The sequence below is a fragment of the Mytilus californianus genome, unplaced genomic scaffold (assembly GCF_021869535.1).
Source record: "Mytilus californianus isolate M0D057914Y unplaced genomic scaffold, xbMytCali1.0.p SCAF_2, whole genome shotgun sequence".
Classification (NCBI taxonomy): domain Eukaryota; kingdom Metazoa; phylum Mollusca; class Bivalvia; order Mytilida; family Mytilidae; genus Mytilus; species Mytilus californianus.
Window position 1 is genome coordinate 92,866,622 of NW_026262668.1, and position 18,169 is coordinate 92,884,790.

Consider the following 18,169-nt stretch of genomic DNA (forward strand, 5'->3'; position numbering starts at 1 on the left):
TCCGCATCTAGTAAGTGTTCTACTACTAATCTGTCAGTGCTTCTAACTACCTTCCTTTCTACTTTCAAAGAACTTGTTAATAACTTTTGTAATAAAGTTTATGAAAATAATGGTATTAATTATTTTTGGAGTGTTAAAAATTCTTTAGAGGTTTAAGATAAAATACGTGCTTTTGATGGTCCTTTTAATTCTGTTGACAGTTATGATTTTTCTACTCTCTACACTACACTTCCACACAATCTTATCAAGAAAAAGTTTTCATATTTAATTAAATGGTCTTTTGAAAAATCTCATTGCAAAGTTATTTGCTGTAACTCGTTTAAAGCCTTTTTCTGTAACGTAAAACGGAAAGTATGCTAACAACAAAATTATTATATTTAAATTTACCTGTGTACGTTATTTTATTTAACGCCATTTTGTCCCAGGTTATAGTTATCTTTTTGACATTTTTTTTTACATCCCCTTGTTTATTAATATTGTATTTATATTGTGTCATAGACCAAATTTATTCGTCCAGTGTATGTTTACTTGTTTTTATATCGTACAAAAATATGTCTTTTTGATCGAGTTAAGCCATTTCAATTGATATCTTATAGTGTGTCTTTCTATGTTGTAATGTTACACTACTGTTTCAGGTTAAGGTGAAAATTGGCGCCTGTTAAAACGTTTAAACCCGCTGCATTTGTTTGCACCTGTTCTAAGTCAGGAACCTTTTTGTTTAGTGGTTGTCGTTTGTTGATGTGGTTCAAAAGTGTTCTCGTTTCTCGTTTTTTATATAGATTAGACCGTTGGTTTTCCTGTTTGAATTGTTTTACATTTGTCATTTTGGGGCCCTTTATAGCTTGCTGTTCGGTGTGAGCCAAGGCTCCGTGTTGAAGGCCGTACTTTGACCTATAATTGTTTACTTTTTATACATTGTGACTTGGATAGAGAGTTGTCTCATTGGCACTCATACCACGTCTTCCTATTTATAAGTAAGCAACTATAGACAACCGTAAGGCTTTCAACAATGAGAAAACGCCATACCGTATAGTTGGCTGTAAAAGGCCCCGACATGAAAAATATCAAACAATTCAACTGAGAAAAAACTAACGACTCAACTTATAACAAAACAATTTGTAAAAAAACTAACATAACAGACATAACGAAACCCAATGAACTACAGGCTCCCGACTTGAGACAGGCACATTAGAATGTGGCGGAGCTAAACATGTTTGAAAGCGTCAACCCTCTACTAACATTGAACAGTGGTGTAACAGTACAACATAAGAACAAACTACTAGTAAATAAATCAGTAAAAGGGCTTATGTTGAACTGTTACACCACTGTCCCAATTTAGGGGAGGATTTAGCGCCAGCAAACTATTTTAACCCCGCCACATTTTATATGTACCTGTCACAAGACAGGAGCCTGTAATTCAGTGGTTGTCGTGTGTTGCTGTATATCATATTTATTTTTCGTTCATTGTATTGTACATTAATCAGGCCGTTAGTTTTCTCGCTCGAATTGTTTTACCGTTGACATTTCGGGGCCTTTTATAGCTGAATATGCGGTATGGTGTTTGCTCATTGTTGTAGGGCGTACGGTGACATATACTCTATGTCATTTAGTCTCTGGTGGAAAGTTGTCTCATTGCCAATTATACAACATCTTCTTGTTTTTATAGTTTTTAATTCTATGGAAAAAGTATTAAAATAAAACAACGGACTTGACTCAAAAGTGGCATGACTGGTATATATGTGGTTTCGTGCTAGCGTCCTAGCATTGACTTCAGAAAAACGCTGGTTCTTTGCCGACCGGTTTAGACCAAAGACATCAAGCTGTTATGTCCTGCAAATGCCCAGCACATGTGGCATTTAGGAGCAAGAACATACGTCGGCTTGAAAACAGAATAATATATACCGGTTATATGAAATGCCTTCCTCCGAGGTAATACTTTGTAAGCTGACATATTGTACATATGTCTTAGCGTATCTGTAGTAGACAAATCAAGGTATATTCATGTCACACTTACAGGTTATATTTCCTATTTAACATGCAGTAGTTTACGGTTGATATTAAGCGTCCATCAATAACTCAATATAAAACATGGTAAAAAACCAATACAGCCATTTGGCTAAAAAAAGGTTCAGAAACTAAAACAAATTGCTCAACAATTGTGTTGAAAATTTCAGCTTTGATCTAATTTCAAAAGTTAGAGTTTAGAAAAAATTGACAACACTGTCGTAGCTAATCACAAAACATTTTAACTGGCACACTTCACATAGCCAAAGATTGTGGTCATCGGTATTTTGTACACTCCGTGGACATAATATTTTGTTTTTTTATTTCGGTTTTGTTAAGATTAAGGAATTATGGTTGTGTTACTGGTAGAAAAGGCAAATACTATACTAGTATTGTAATTGGTTGCATGATGAATTGAACTTTGGTGTATATTTTATGGATAGTTCAAGATTCAAAACAACTAATAACTCTATGCTTTGTCTATATGCCATTTTGTTTTTCTTTTTTGACATATAGTGATTAAGATTATAACGTAATGTTGACTGCTGTACCTCTATTTTTGACATTTTTACCTGTTATGTCTGTTTGTTTTAATCACACATTCGTGTCAATATAATGGAACTTGATGCGACTGTCATACAAGTAAGAGTTTTAGCTAGCTATAAAACCAGGTTTAATCCACCATTTTCTACTTAAGGAAATACCTGTACCAAGTCAGGAATATGACAGTTGTTTTCCATTCGTTTGATGTGATTGAGCTTTTAATTTTGCCATTTGATAAGGGTCTTTCCGTTTTGAATTTTCCCTAGAGTTCGGTATATTTGTTATTTCACTTTTTATGCAAGTGTCTAAAAGAAAAAAATATGAACATAATCATAAACCAGTACTTGCACCATTAGCGGGTAGCTATCCAGTTTCATTTGAAATTATGAAACAAGGGTTTTGGCACGCAAATAGATTTGAAGATGATAATTATTGTAAATAGCAATGTACATTGTAACTAAAAATATCAAAATAAGGATAGCAATTACTGAAACATTTGAAGCAATGTATTGGAGCAGATCATATGAAAGATATAATTGTAGTATATTGCTATAGTTTACGGGTGGTCCTGCCGGATAAATAATGATTTATGTACCTTCGTTTTAAAGTAATTTACATGAATTAAATAAAAGGTTATTATCCATAACGTATGAGTATGTTAATTGTAGTCAGTCAGTATTCATTCTGTTCAATTTTATAACGTATGAGTTTGTTAATTGTAGTCAGTCAGCATTGACTTTCTTTCTGTTCAATACTATAACGTATGAGTTTGTTAATTGTAGTCAGTCAGCATTGACTTTCTTTCTGTTCAATATTATAACGTATGAGTTTGTTAATTGTAGTCAGTCGGTATTCCTTCTGTCAAATTTCGTAAAGTATGTAATAGTTATACACCGAGGGATAGGTGTGTCTGGATAAGAAACCCCGCCGGCCGGAGGCCGGAGGGGTTTCTTATCCAGACACACCGTATCCCAAGGTGTATAACTAACTTACACCCCATTCTAAACCCTATATTTGTTAACATTGATTATTAAATGAAAAAAAAAAAAACGATTGCATATTTATTGATAATATCAAACCATGATTTATAAGAATATTTGTTTATTACATGAAACCCCACTAGTTACCTTTCTTTGGTTATCTCCTTCAAACTTTGACAAGTGAGTATATTTTACAAATGTCAAAGTTGTTTTGCATATTCCCGTTAAATCCATGTGCTAATATGGATCAGCAGGTCAAGGTTGACTGTTTCGTGTATTCTTATTACAAACAAAAAATTACATCATGCTCCTGGTATACAGTTGTCAATATGGACGGGTATAAGACGGACGACATTCTGTGGCAAGCGTTGGATTTGGTAGAAGAGACTAAAGATAAAGGCAATATTATAACCCAAAGTACTTACCTGTATCAGTCTAATAAAGGTAATCATAACTGTATTTTATATCTTATGATTTTATCAAAAACAAAAGCCCCCCCCCCTCATCTCGAGAATAAACAGACATTCATATTCGAACATACTAAGGAATAGGTGTGTCTGCATTAGAAACCCGACTACCAGACACGTTCAACATACAATATTTAATATTGAGGAACTCCCCTTTTTGGGGGGACAATCAGGGGCTGATCCAGCCGGGGGTTCCCAACTCAAGAGAAAGGGAGACCCAACCATTCAAATGCATTGATCTTTTAAATAAAAGTCGGGTCCAACCCGCGGAACCCCCAACCCCGGATCGGTCACTGGGTAACCGGGGGAGGGGGTCCGGGAGCTAGAATCCCAATTCTTTTTTTAAAGATCAATGCTTTAGAATAGAGACCATATGACTGGGATAAAAACAAATTACCTTCAAGCAAAAAAGTATTTAAAGGATTATTTTTTTATTCCATATAGATGCTTATTGGAATTTCCTAAAATGTGTTTTTTTTTAATATCATGAAACAATTTGAAGTGAACACTATTAGTAATTTCTTATGTTCATAATCAATTTCTATTGTTACGAATAACAATGGACTTTGTTTGCGGGATGTAGAAGCAGGGGTTTCCAGAAACCCCGCTCGTCACACCCTGTGGTCAAAATCCATTGTTTTTCGTAACAATAGATCTATTCAATTTACACTTGTTTCAGAAATAGAAACTATGAAGTATAACAATAGAACTGGGGTGTAAGAGTTGGTTAATTGCAGTCAGTCGGTATTCCTTCTGTCAAATTTCATAACGTATGAGTTGGTTAATTATAGTCATTCGATATTCTTTCTGTTCAATATCACAACGAATGAGTTTGTTAATCGTAGTCAGTCTTTAGTATTCTTTCTGTTCAATATTATAACGTATTAGTTTATTAATTATAGTCGGCCAATATTCTCTCTGTCAAATTCTATAACGTATGAGTTTGTTAATTGTAGCTAGCCAGTATTATATCTGTATAATATTATTTTCTCTATATTTATTATAATTAATACGTCTTCACTATATCATGTCCGATATTGGTATTATGTGTTACCTTTGGTTGAACAGAATTTTAGAACACGAGACTTTTATCATTATAGATCTGAATGAATAAGTTATACTACTAATAACACTATCAATTACCATTTTTTTGTAAAAACTAATTAGTCGCTCTGGAAAAAAATATCACTAGCAAATAAAACTTGCCTTGCTGTAGATATACAAGCTCGAACTACCCTTCTATAGATTGGTTATGAATGTTCTGACACTAATAATGCTCACCTTGGGCATTCATACACACTGTATAAATATCTTTTATAGATGTCAATCACAATCATTCAAACTAATTGTTGATAAACATTTATAATTCTTCTTTTACCAGATCTAATAGTTTTACACCAAATTTTACAGTCATAGTATCAAAAGGTTTTAAAAAAGAAATAAAAAAAAAATCCTGACGAAAGTATACATTAGTAATGTTAAATTGACTACTTGATGGTATCGTTTCATCAGTCAAGCAGTTCTACCAAAAGAAAGTATCCTGCTGTGATTAAAACCAAATTACAGTTTAAATGTATAAACTTCCAACGTATACAAAGATATTATGATTTCAATGGTGAATTTCAAATTGCAATTAAGTGTAATAAGTTATAGAAATTAAGGGTCGTGCCTTTTGGAGTGCCATCATAATTTTAAATGTTTAAATGGAAGCTCATAATATATGTTTAATGCTGCATTTTATATATGTATTTAATTGTCAAACAAACCAGGGAAAGTAGTCCACGCTTTTTATGTTGTTATAAGACATATATTTACATATATATTCATATTGCATTATAGAAAATATAACATAACACGGAATTTTAGGCGTTTGAAGGTAAGATCTAAATTCATGTTATACTTCTATAATAACAAAAAATGTTTTTACTTATAAAATATAGTATCGGCTTAGTTATAAATGATTATTACTATTAAAAGAGAAAAAGATTAAAAAATTTCCAGAGCACTTGCATGGGTCTTCTCCTTTGTTTGGTGGAGTTCGTGTTGGTCAATCTTTAGTGTGCAGAGTGACTGTAAATGGTAAAAAAAAATTTTTTAAAAAGTTTCCTTTTGGCTTAATCATCCTTTTTTTCTTTAATGTTTGTTTTTGTTTTTAAGGACTAATATTACACTATTTTGTTTATTTTTAGTCTTGGGATAGGTTTAAGTTTAATATTGTATTGTCAATCGGAAACTCCCATTGCATGCAGAGTAATCAAGTTCGATTTAGATATATACAAATGATAACAATGATAACAATTATAAAAATGATCATAACATGAATAAAAGGAAAGAAGGAAATACAAATATAATATATGATTTAAAAAGTATATTTTTTTTGATATTTGCATCACTGGCTTCGTCAATGTCAAAACATATATACTATATTGACAAAGCCAGTGATCCAAAAATTGAAAATAAATTGAATAATGAATAAATATTCTGTTTTTTTCCAAGGCTGACATACACATTTACTTATAATCGCAACTGTCAATACATAAATAAATCAAATAAATGTGGCTGTATATGGTATAAATATTAAAGCAGTAAAGTTTCCTGTTGGCTTAACACAGTTATATGTATCAATACAGGTTATGAACATACAGTTGTTGTTAAATCTATTTTGTCGGTACTTTTACGGAATTATGAATAATATTCAATTCGATTGTGTCTAGTCTGGAACAGGTTCAAGTTCAATACGTTATTGTTAATAGGAGACGTCCATCAAGTTAAATTTAGTTATATACACATGATTACAATGATTTGGCTACCATTATATGAATAAAAGAAAAAAAAGGAAAATACAAAAACATAATATATTAATATAGTTATTACATAATTTTCAAAATAACCTTTTCCTTTGTCAGTTACCTTTTTAATCGAAAGCACCCCAAATTTCACATAAATATGTTAGAAATTGGTTTTACTGTGTGGCCAAATACACTTAGTAAAGTTATAAATTTCGGTTTACGACCTTCAAAGATTTTATAGATTTTGAAAAGAGGTTTGGTTCCTCTTTCATTCATATGCATGTTTGCATCTATAAAGTTTATCCCTTAATAGGTAAACTGTCCAACTTTATCAGTAAGGTAATTATTCAATTTCAAGAAGAAGACAAAAGGTTTCTTTTACTTCTTTTGTGTCGAAATTTTGTAAACAAAAACTTTCGGCATTGCAATAGGTCCTGTCTTTTTCGTGAGGTTGATGTATAAATTACAAAGCAGCACAAATGTCATGACTAAATGAACTAGAAGTGTGTGTGCACTCGAGATTCAAAGGGTCACCTACGATCAGATTAATCTCTTTCAATTTTCAAACTTAGGAATCCTCATGTACGTTTAGATAACCACAGTTAACCTCAAATACATATATGTGAGCAGACATCTCAGTTTGTAATTTACAATTTTCTGGTAACCCGATTAATTCAGGCTATCCCCATAATCGATCTCTCTCGCTCGCATTAATTTAACCATCGTAGAGCAGCGGACTGTAACAACTGATTTATTTGGGTTTATTCTGAGTGTGTGTTTTTCGTTTTTTTATCTCAGTGCGTAAATGTTAATTATTAATTTTCTGTGTGTATCAGTCATTGAATACCGGTATCAGTTTCAGAGATGACGACAGATACTTTTCAAATGTCGTTACCACAAACCCGTTCTCGTTTCCTTGAATGTTACATCACCATATGAGACTTATTAGCGAATGTGTACATTTTTCACTTCACTGAACTAGTACACATTTTTTTCTAGGGGCCAGCTGAAGCCCGCCTCCGGTTGCGGGATTTTCTCGCTGTGTTGAAGACCCATTGGTGGCCTTGGGCTGTTTTCTGTTCTTTGGTCGGGTTGTTGTCTCTTTGACACATTCCTTATTTCCATTCTCAATTTTATACATAAGCAACACGGCGTGTGCCAAATGTAGAGCGGGATCTCCTGAGATAATCCCTGGTTTTTATTATTCAGTCTTTAATTTGAAAAAAATCTTTAAATGGCTTGATATAGAAAATGGAGATGTGGTATGAGAAAAGTATCAAACAGAGTTAAAATGACATGGATTTAAGCAATTAAAGTTCACTGTACAGCCTTTAACAAAGAACAAAATCAATACCGTAAAGTCAGCTATAAAAGGTCCCGACATGACAATATGAGACAAATCAAACAAAAACCAGATATAACAGACAACACATAACGACAACAACTGAATTACAGGCTCCTGACCTGGAATAGGCACATACAGAAAGTGGCGAAGTTAAACATATTAGTGATCGCCCAACCTCCCGCTAACCTGGGACAATAGTGTAATAGTACTTCAACTCAAGACTGAACAACACGAACCCCACCAAAAACTGGGGATGATATCAGATGGAACATATATGTCGTCATCTGTGAAAATGATATTCCATCAACAGTCAACCAACTCGTGATGGCGTCCGTTTAATTTTCGGAGGGATGATTTAAATTTCGCCACTTGGATCTGTTAAATAGCGGACTAGTAAACAGCAACCCTTTATCAAGGAAAACATGGTAGGAATAGGAAATGCAAGCTCTGAAATATCATTTCAACTAGGAGATATATACTCCATATGCATGCGCTGCTGGAATGTTACTACATAGAAATGTATAGTTTACAATTTGGATGCTGAAATGATCTCATTTGTCGAAAATTTTTGTTCTCAACATACCCTTACTGTCAGTTTCTTGGTGTAACTCAAGGTATGAGGCACACTTAACTGTATTTGTTGCATCCTTTATTTCAAATTCGATTGGATATATGCGACCATAAAAACTATAAAATCAGGTGGGAATGGCTTGGCTCTCAATATTGACACGGAACACAAAAACAACTAACATAAGACATACGGAACCGATCTGAGAGTACTTCCAGTCACTTTTAACTAGTTCAAAACTAATAACAACCGATGTATAATGTTTTTCCGACAACAATATCAATCAGTACACAATTAAACGAATTTTAAAGACGTCAGTAAACAGTCTCAGATAATCATGATGTTGTGCGATACCAAGATAACAGGATGTTGGAACATATGTTTTCATAAATGAACAGCAAAACATCTTTATATATGTTTTAATTTTTCAAAATCAAATTCAAAATCGATGTTAGTACCGATATATGCCATATTCAGATTTTCCGTTGTGAAACTAAAAGATCCAAATCTAGAAAAGGACATTTATTGCTATCAATATTAGATTTATTTAAAGTAAATCCCCTTTGGTAAATTTCCGCAGTATAAAATCTTTATTATTCAAAGCAAAAATAGTATCAAGGTAACGGTTAGTGTTAATAAATTTATCAATTAAATTGAATTTAGACAGATCTTTACTGTGTTTTGCAATAAACTGTGATTCATAAAAAACACCAACAATTCTGATATTCCATGGCGCAATTGGTACCAACAGGAATACATAAAACCTGTCGATAAACTTCATAATCATAAATGTGACAACCTAGCTTGCCATAATATTTGATGTAAATGTATTGCTGCCTGATAACTTACAAGTCATGTGGTATGTCAATCATTTTAAGTTATCGAGTATGATAGGTTTGCTTTTCTTAGTTTAATGTTGTTTTATGTATAACGTTCTCGAACTATATATGTTGTTATAACTAGCAATTGCCTTAACATCTTGCATTCATAACATTTTTGGAATGGTCAAAATATTGACTCCAATAAAGAAAGTATGAGATTTTTCTAATGATCTTTTCGAATGATATTCGGATTTTTAACTTCATATCCAGGATATTTATTCTAAAATGGTTAGCCCTCAATCAGAAAAGCTTCAACCACCCCAAACGTTTTTGGTGGTTGTATAACACTATATAGATCCTTAACATAATTTGAAACTCATACAAAGGGTTTGGAAAGGTAAGATCTCCCTTCCTATAAAATGTGTTTCTTTTATTACTAAGTAAAAAGTAAAATAACAAAAATATCGAACTCCAAGGAAAATTCAAAACGGAAAATCCCTAAACAAATCCCAAAATCAAAAACTCAAACACACCAAACGAATGGAAAACAACTATTATATTCCTGACTTGGTACAGGCATTTCCTAATGTAGAAAATGGTGGATCAAACCTGGTTTCATAGTTAGCTAAACCTCTCACTTGAATGACAGTCGCATTCCAATAGTAAATCAACATGTATCGCATTTTGACGGTCCATCGTTTTTGCAAAACAAATTCCGGACATTTTCAGTTCTCCTTATTTTTCAAATTTCGATGTATCACAGAACATTTGCCTCCGTAGCCATTACTTCAGTCCTTTTTCATTCAGTTAAATGGGACAAGGTAATAAGCCTATTGATACAACCTTCAACATTACAGTGACATTGACATTTCCCTTCATGACCCCAAAAGCAATCATATTTTCTTTTTGTTTCGACGTCTGAAGTTCGGAAACGTCTGAACAAGATAGTTTCCGCAAATTTTCAAAACATTCATCCTAATTTTATAAACGTAGGTAATCCTGATTTTTATCCATATATTAGTAGTGACTTTAAAATCAGTAAATTTCCATATTACCAAGCCGACTAGTCCATCAAACTATGAATACTATATGGTTTACGATTTCTGGATTGTAAAAAAACTACCTTTCAATTTTTCTATCATTGAGTGTAAATTTAAGTTTCTAGTAAGATAGGGTAACTCTCGTAATACAGATCATCTTGCGTCACATTAAATTTTGGAGACATGTTCTGAAGGAAAGGGGTCTTTATGGCATTTGAATGTCTCATCGGAAACCATACAACGTCTTCCTAGTTTTTTATTTATAAACGGTACGGAACACATGAAATTACACTAGATACATGGTTTTACTAATTTTTATGGGCTTGGTACTAGCTTTCACTAGCTGCAAGTACTCTCACATCGGTAGTTTGTCTCTAGTGTTTTTGTTAGTTATTGGTTTTCCTTTGTATCGACCTGAGGAGTCAAACTTTTTAAACTGCCTTATATAGTTTAATCTTATGTTGTCTGGTTCACCACTGTCCCAGGTTAGGGGAGGATTAGGCGCCCTCATACATGTTTTACCCAGCTAAATTCTGTATGTGCAAGTTCCATGTAATTCAATGGTTGTTGTTTGTTACTGTTTATTATATTCGTTTTTCGTTAGTTGTTTCGTATATAAATCAGGCCGTTGTTGTTTTTCTTCATTTTAGTTGTTTAACATTTCGTTATGTCGGAGCCTTGTTTGGCGTGCTTTGCAGTATGGGATTTGCTCATCATTAAATTTCGTTTGGCGACATGATTTGGTCTCTGGTGGATAGTTGTCTTATTGGACATCATATAGATATAAGAAGATGTGGTATGAGTGCCAATGAGACTCTCCATCCAAGTCAAAATTTATAAAAGTAAACTATTATAATATTATATGTCAAAGTACGGTCTTCAACACGGAGACTTGGTTCACACCAAACAGCAAGTTATAAAGGGCCCCAAAAAATACTAGTGTAAAACCATTCAAACGGGAAAACCAACGGTCTGATCTATATAGAAAACAAGAAACGAGAAACACTTATGAACCACATCAACAAACGACAACATATACCAATTCACTTTATATTAAATTGATCTAAATAAATCATTAAAGAAGATCTCACATTTGGCATATAATAGACAAACATCCATAAAATATCCATCCATGACACATAATCAGTACATGCAGAGCAAAAATGCGTATTTATTAGAAGGTATAACTATTGTATTGTGTGACGATGTGTATATGAATATATATATATCGATATTTCTATATGAATAAAAACAACAAATCGTCAGTAAATAAGTGCATAAGTCATAAATACTTTTATTGTCGAACCTTAAGCCATACGGTTTTGTTTGCTAATTTTTACTACCTAAGCAGTAAGTATCTATCTTAATTTTCAGTATTGTATTTTTGCTATTTAATTCTATATGTCTGTGTTGTGTCAACCGGTTTCAGTTTAATCTATCCCTTGTCCTGAAAAAACTCTGTTATCATTGCAAACTGGCATACTCGGTCAAGTATAAAGCCAGATAATTTATATATGCCGGTGGTCTAGGGATGTGGTGAAGTCTTAGGTTTAGAGAGGAGAAATATATGAATCTGCTTATGTATAATGCCTTATCGCTGGGAATGACTCACGTATTTTACACGCGTATCACAGTTGGTGTATATATAACTATAGAAGAGCAGGAAATGCTGACCCTTCTGTAGCACCTAAATCTACTACAAGATTTCAATGCAATATATATTGCTCAAGCTGATATGAATGTAGTGTTTTGTGGTCCGTTGTTTATATCTTCGCCGTTGTTCTTGGGTCTTCGCCGTTGTTCTTGGGTCTTCGCGTAATACAATCGCGCTCCTTAATTTCCGAAAATATTCATAAGACATGACTCACAAATTATAAATGCATTTAAATGGGTATAATAATTGATAATAAATCAGTATAAAAAATAGTGCTATGTTTTACAGAGTGTTGACTTTAAGGTCATTTTAAATCACACAATAAAGATTTTGATATTTAAAGCAAATTACAGTTTAAATGTTTAAACTTCCAACGTATACACAGATGTTATGAATTCAATGATGAATTTCAAATTACAATTCAGTGTAATAAGATATAGAAATTAAGGGTCGTACTTTTTGGAGTGTCATCATTTTTTTAAGTGTTTAAATGGAAGATCATTATATATGTATAATGCTGCATTTTATATACATTTAGTATTGTCAAATTAACTGGGGAAAGTAGACCCACGCTTTTTATGTTCTTGATAAAACACATTTTTACATGCATATTGATATAACATTATAGAAAATATTACATATCACGGATGTTTTGTCGTTTGACGGTAAGATCTAAATTCATGTTATTCTTCTATTAAAACAAAAATATTCTTAATTTTGAAATATAGTATAATGAAAATTTAAAAAAGAATTACAAATAATAGAAATGATTCAGAGTACTTGACTTGATCCTCTCCTTTGTTCGGTTGAGTTCGTATTGGTCAATCTATAGTTTTCTGTGTAGTGATTTATAAACATGTTTTTTCGTCTTCTGTTATTGGCCATGGCGCTGTCTTGTCATCGTCTTCTAATTGTTTTTTTTATTGTTTCTTTGGTGTCATTTATTTTCTTAGATCAAACTAGTGCGGGATTTTCTTGCTCTTGTTCTGTAGGAAAGGGGGCTTTATGGTATTTGGATGTCTCATTGGAAATCATACAACTTCTTCTGATTTTTATATTTATAAACGGTACGGAACAAATATACACTAGATACATGATTTTACTGATTTTTATGGGCTTGGTACTAGCTTTCAGTAACTGCAAGTACTCTCACATCGTTAGTTTGTCTTTAGTGTTTTTGTTAGTTGTTGGTTTTCCTGTGTATCGACCTGAGGAGGCAAACCTTTCAAACTGCTTTATATAGTTTAATCTTATGTTGTCTGGTTCACCACTGTCCCAGTTTAGGGGAGGGTTGGGCGCCCACAGACATGGTTTACCGAGCTTAATTCTGTATGTGCAAGTTCCATGTAATTCAAAGGTTGTTGTTTGTTACTGTTTCGTTTTTGGTTTGTTGTTTCGTTTATAAATCAGGCCGTTGTTTTTTTTTCGTCATTTTAGTTGTTTAACATTTCGTTATGTCGGAGCCTTGTTTGGCGTGCTTTGCTGTATAAGATTGCTCATCATTGAAGTTCGTATGGCGACATGATTTGGTCTCTATAGGATAGTTGTCTTATTGGAAATCATACCAATTCATTTTATATTAAATTGATCTAAATAAATCATTAAAGAAGATCTCACATTTGGCATATAATAGACAAACAAAGGATATGGAATATCCATCCATGACACAAAATCTGTACATGCAGAGCAAAAATGCGTATTTATTAGAAGGTATAACTATTATATTGTTGTGACGATGTGTATATGAATATATATCGATATTTCTATATGAATAAAAACAACAAATCGTCAGTAAATAAGTGCATAAGTCATAAATGTTTGATATTGTCGAACTTTAAGCCATACGTTTTTGTTTGCTAATTTTTACTACCTAAACAGTAAGTATCTTTCTAATTTTTCAGCATTGTTTTTTTTGCTATTTAATTCTATATGTCTGTGCTGTGTCTACCGGTTTCAGTTTAATCTATCACTTGTCCTGAAAAATCCGGTTATCATGTCAAACTGGCACACTCGGTCAAGTATAAAGCCAGATGATTTATATCCGGTGGTCTAGGGATGTGGTGAAGTCTTAGGTTTAGAGAGGAGAAACATATGAATCTGCTTATGTAAAATGCCTTATCGCTGGGAATGACTCACGTATTTTACACGCGTATCACAGTTGGTGTATATATAACTATAGAAGAGCAGGAAATGCTGACCCTTCTGGAGCACATAAATCTACTACACGTTTTTAATGCGATATATTTTTCTCAATCTGTTTTGAATGTAGTGTTTTGTGGTCCGTTGTTTATATCTTCGCCGTTGTTCTTTGGTCTTCGCGTAATACAATCGCGCTCCCTAATTTCCGAAATTATTCATAAGACATGACTCACAAATTATAAATGCATGTATATGGGTATAATAATTGATAATTAATCAGTATAACTATTAGTGCTATGTTTTACAGAGTGTTGACTTTAAGGTCATTTTATATAAAGTCACACAATAAAGATTTTGATATTTAAAGCAAATTAAAGTTTAAATGTTTAAATTTCCAACCTATACAAAGATGTTCTGAATTAAATGGTGAATTTCAAATTACAATTCAGTGTAATAAGATATAGAAATTAAGGGTCGTGCCTTTTGGAGTGCTGCCATCATATTTTTAAATGTTTAAATTGAGGATCATGATATATGTCTAATGCTGCATTTTATATACATATATTATTGTCAAACTTAGTAGGGAAAGTAGTCAACGCTTTTTATGTTAGTTATTAGACACATTTTTACATACATATTGATTTAACATTATAGAAAATATAACATACCACGGATGTTTTGTCGTTTGACGGTAAGATCTAAATTCATGTAATTCTTCTATTAAAACAAAAATATTCTTGATTTTGAAATATAGTTTATTTGTAAGAAAATTACAAAAAGAATTATAAATAATAGAAATGTTTTAACCCTTTCAGAGTACTTGATTTGATCCTCTCCTTTGTTTGAGTTCGTGTTGGTCAATCTATAGTTTTCGGTGTAGTGATTTATAAACATGTTTTTTCGTCTTCTCTTATTGGCCATGGCGTTGACATTTTATCCTCTTCTCATTGTTTTTTTTTTATTGTCTCTTTGGTGTCATTTTATTTTTCAGATTAATCTAAAGCGGGATTTTTCCGCTGTTTTGAAGACCCATTGGTGACCTTGAGCTTTTTTCTGCTCTTTGGTCGGGTTGTTGTCTCTTTGGCACGTTCTAGTTACAAAACAATTTCAACATAAAGACAAATGAAATGAAATTTAATAATATGAAAATAAGGAGATATGGTATGATTACCAATAATACCGCTGAGTACTGCAGATGATTCGTAAGTTTCACTGAAATCCAGTTCCTATTTCATAAAAGTCTGGATGTCAAGTGTGGATCGGAACAAAGTATCTTGGTGAGCTGACACTGTCTTGCGCATTGATATTTATGATTATGAAAGGGGAAGATAACTCAAGATAGGGTCATGCCATCAAGCACCTGTAGCTGTTAATGGTAACAAAATGTATATACAAATGATAAAAATGATTATATTGATTTTGTACCAATACATGAATAAAATTAGAAAAAAAGCAAATACCAATATATAATATATGAAACCTATGTTTGGACATTGACAGACAGTGATTCTTTTCCAAGGCTGGCATAAACATATACTAAAAATCACTACTTAAAATCTCAATTGTAAATGAATAAATAAATCAAATCAATGTCATGATTATTCCAAAGATTAATATTACAAATTGTATTGTATAAGTAGAATTAAGAAATTGATCAAATTACATACATGATTAGTATAATGAAGGACTTTAAAAACGCTTCACTGTGTTATATTTTCCATAATGCAATATCAAGATATATGTACAAATGTGTCTTATAAAAAACGTGGTATTGATAAGTCCTTTTTATTTTAATTTTTAAATATATAATACTCGTAAAATGAATATGTAAACATAAATTTTATTTGTTATTTCATTGCTTGTAACCAACACCTAACGAATTGACAGAAAAGTCAACCAGTTCTGTCGGGCAAGTTTTGAGTTCTGTTTTGTCCCTTCTGATTGGCCTCTGTCTCATTCATTAAAATCTACTTTCGTTATTATGCGGTTTAAACTATAAGCCTTAAAATATCTTCTGCAGTCGATTCTATGACATTTCAGTATATGGGAAACATTTTTGGTTTGAATCTGCCTGCCATAACATCCGACGACTTGGTTAGCAGTTGATGTTGAGGTCGTTACCCTGTATAGCAAGTTGGTCATGGGTGGTCATCAACAAATCCAATCTTCATTACCGTTGTTAAAAGGACTGTAAGAGGAGTTTTTGACGTGAAATTGTCAAACAACAACACATTGACATATCATTGCCTGCAACATTTGCATGTCCAATTCCGCTATTCATTGCTCAGTCTAGGCAATATGGTAATGCAAAACATTTTACTAATTTAAGAATGGGTATGGATTCAAAGAAATGTTTCATGAAGAAAATAAAAAAATAAAAAAATCATCCATTGGTTTCAAATCTGGCTTTAAGAAAATTTTTCTAAACAGAAAGAAATATTGTAAGCATGAAAAGTAATTATTTGAAGATGAATAATTATTTGGCAAAAAAAAAAATAACAAATCAAAATATGTGTTGTATTTTATAATCCATCAAAATATGTGACGATGCTAAATAAATGATTGAATATCACATATAACTGCAGCTGATTATACTTTAATTTCAAACCTGTTCAAAATAAACTTTATTAAACTGGAGTTCATATTAAAAGTTTGCGATGAATCAATATTTAAATATTCGACAATGAAATCATTGAACTATACCAACTTTTCTAATTTTGGTTAGGGACTTACATACAGAGAAGGCGTCAGACAATAGTTTTTCCTCTGTTTTTGTTAAATGTATCAAGTAAGAAAACATTATAAATAGAGGGTATTTCAAAGCTCAAACATCACTGTCATATTTGAGCTTTTGTTCGCTACTCCAAGTTGAAATATACAGATGTTGTTTTAAACGGATTCATTTTGGAATTTGATGCGACTGTCATACAAGTGAGAGGTTTGGCTAGCTATAAAACCAGGTTCAATCCACCATTTTCTACATAAGAAAATGCCTGTACCAAGTCAGGAATATGACAGTTGTTATCCATTCGTTTGATGTGTTTGTTTTTTTGATTTTGCCATTTGATTGGGGACTTTCCTTTTTGAATTTTCCTCGGAGTTCAATATTTTTGTGATTTTACTTTTTTTGTAGCTCTCACATAATTTTTCAAAATAGCAACCGCCTTTGTCAGTTAATCTTTTTTTTTAATTTAAAGCACCCACATTGAAATACCATATGTTAGATTTGGTTTCACTGTATGGTAAAATAAAATTTAATTTTTGGGTTTATGACCATCAAAGATTTTATATATTTCGTAATGGGCTTTGAGTTCTCTTTGATATAGGTCATGTTTTGCATCTATTATGCTTCCAGTGAAATTGAAGTACATCCCTTAATAAGTATACTTTTTCAATAAGATAATAGACAAGACATTCAACAACAAAAAAGTTGTCTTTTACTTTTTCTGTGTTGAAAATTTGGTACAAATATACTTCCGGATTTCACAATGTCGTGTCTTTTTGTCTTATGCATGACGTTTTTGTATGAATTTAACACCAAAAGCGGGATACATTTTATGACCGAAGATTGAAACTGAAATTTCCAGACGGTCTCCACTTCTATCCCTCGCATGTTGTATGCTCCTTTAAATAATATACTGAAGTTTCCACATTAACGTTGTGTACCCACACACAAATGTTAGTTTATCATAAAATACCAAAGCAACCATTACTTCTATCAAATAATTAACCAGTGCATTTTAAAACTTGGATCTCTTCAAAAACCGATTTAAAACCAATTGGTATGATTGATTACTTATGGACAGGTAATGAACAAGA

At 32.3% G+C, this 18,169-nt stretch overlaps 1 protein-coding gene across 1 annotated transcript in view; it reads left to right on the plus strand.

Moving 5' to 3' along the window:
* The first annotated feature begins 5,716 nt into the window (after nt 1–5,716).
* LOC127730405 (deleted in malignant brain tumors 1 protein-like) overlaps nt 5,717–18,169 on the plus strand; it is a 73,950-nt gene continuing 61,497 nt past the window's right edge. Inside the window, exon 1 of the transcript XR_007995094.1 lies at nt 5,717–5,870. The gene's annotated coding sequence lies outside the window, so the exon portion shown is untranslated. The remainder of the gene's footprint in view (nt 5,871–18,169) is intronic.